This window comes from Littorina saxatilis, linkage group LG3 (genome assembly GCF_037325665.1).
Source record: "Littorina saxatilis isolate snail1 linkage group LG3, US_GU_Lsax_2.0, whole genome shotgun sequence".
NCBI classification, from domain to species: domain Eukaryota; kingdom Metazoa; phylum Mollusca; class Gastropoda; order Littorinimorpha; family Littorinidae; genus Littorina; species Littorina saxatilis.
The window spans coordinates 20137248-20139291 of NC_090247.1; the positions used below are offsets into that span (position 1 = coordinate 20137248).

The window sequence follows — 2044 nt, forward strand, 5'->3', positions numbered from 1 at the left end:
GTAGCGGTGTGCATGTCTGCGCGAACATGATGCGCGTAAGAAGTTTGTCTGCTGTCAAAACCTGAGATCAACGCATCGACGCAAAAACTGTCATTTTGTAAGTTTGGAACAACAAACCAAGGTCATAACAGCTATATAATCGCTATTGTGTTTTCAGCGTAGCAATAGGGTCCGATATTTAGACTCGAACAAGTATAATGCGACTCGTCTTCGACTCGTCGGCATTATACTTGTCTCGTCTAAATATCGGACCCTATTGCTACGCTGAAAACACAATAGCTGTTAATAGTGTGTTGATGCATGTGTGTTGTTTTTAATGTTATCGCTGTTACTGTTGTTAGTGTTATTCGCAATCTGCATCATGCATGCATGACACGACTAATGATATCTTTGTCGCTAAAACGGCCATCCATAATCCCAGCGAATTTGTGGATTGTCAGTGGTGCCGCTCAGCTGACTGGCTGCAATACGGGCCTGTTGTTGCCGTGATGCGGACTGTTTTTCCTGTTTGTTCCAGTTGACATTTTAATTTTTTAACTAAAGTAGACTTTCCTGTGCCGGCTTGACCTAACACAAAAAAAAGTATGCCCCCCAAGAGCAGCTTGGATAACGTTGGCCTCTGCCATATCGTTGCCACTCTTCGTTGCACGAACGGAACCGATGCAGACGATTTCAGTCGACCAATGAAAATAATCATCGAATATCCTCAGTGTTATTAACCAATGAGCGCTGGTATGCATATTCGGTGCGGATGCATGATTTGACGCATAGTGGATATTAGCGGCTCGCAAACGAAGATTCGTCCAAATGATGGTTAAAAACAACCTGCACGGACGGAAGCTGAAAATTAAAGGTACATACAGTTCAAACAATCATTCAACTGTATTTATTTGACCTTACACAGACTGTAGGAAGAGGCAAACCGTCTTGAACAATATTTTTCCCCAGGAAACGACTCCAAGAACACAGAAGACTCGAAGGTGAGTGACGTACCTTGTAGTCTTTCTGTGATAGTAGTAGTCCAGTGGACAATACCTTCCGCCTGTGGTTTAAGTACGAGATTACTGTGGCTTCTCACAAAATGCCCATCACGAGCCTGTACTTTAATCAACAACTACCTGTCGCGACAAGCGCCTGTACCTGCATGCATGCGAATGACTGACGGAGCACACGGGAGGAATAATAGAAACAACTTGAGGAAAACGGCACGTGGCACGCGCATCTTCTTCCAATTCTGCATCTCGTCTGCTTGGCACACTTTGCCACACGGAGTAGCGGCCCTTCCCTCTCTCCCTCCAAACCACAGAGCGACAGACGAACCAACCTGTGAGCTGTGTTCTGAGTGGTGGTAGCGCTGCTTCTGCGTTTTTGCCAGTCGACAAGTTTGAGCAGACACACGGAACTTTACAGTGCCAGTATTTTGACTTTCCTGTCTACCTGCCTGCTCAGTGTGTATACCTACCTAACTGTGATTCACGAAAGGTAGGTTTTCGTCCTTTTTGTTGATTCTGTACCCTAGATTTCACGGTATATTGAGTGATGGTTTTTATCGATCAGCTGTGCCTCAGTCAGTCTCGATAGCTAAGAGATGCAACAGGTTTCGTCTGCTTGTGCAACAGACTTGAGTTTGCGAAGTTTTGACTGACAGAGGTGTCGGGCCGTGAATGAAGACAGGTCGATGTTTGTGTCGGGTTTGGAGTCGCAGTACCGTACAATCCCTAGCAAACGCCCACCCTCCCTCCGCACTAAGAGGCGACTAACGGATTCTGTTTCTCCTTTTACCCTTAAGTGTTTCTTGTATAGAATATAGTCAATGTTTGTAAAGATTTTAGTCAAGAAATAAGTCCTTTGTACTGGAAACTTGCATTCTCCCAGTAAGGTAATACATTGTACTACGTTGCAAGCCCCTGGAGCAATTTTTTGATTAGTGCTTTTGTGAACAAGAAACAATTAACAAGTGGCTATATCCCATCTCCCCCCCCCCTTTCCCCGTCGCGATATAACCTTCGTGGTTGAAAACGACGTTAAACACCAAATAAAGAAA

The 2044-nt window shown here is 44.8% G+C and overlaps 1 protein-coding gene across 1 annotated transcript in view; it reads left to right on the top strand.

The window, feature by feature from the left end:
* Positions 1-1237: 1237 nt before the first annotated feature.
* Positions 1238-2044, top strand: part of LOC138961831 (uncharacterized) — a 53274-nt gene continuing 52467 nt past the window's right edge. Inside the window, exon 1 of the mRNA XM_070333503.1 lies at positions 1238-1482. The gene's annotated coding sequence lies outside the window, so the exon portion shown is untranslated. The remainder of the gene's footprint in view (positions 1483-2044) is intronic.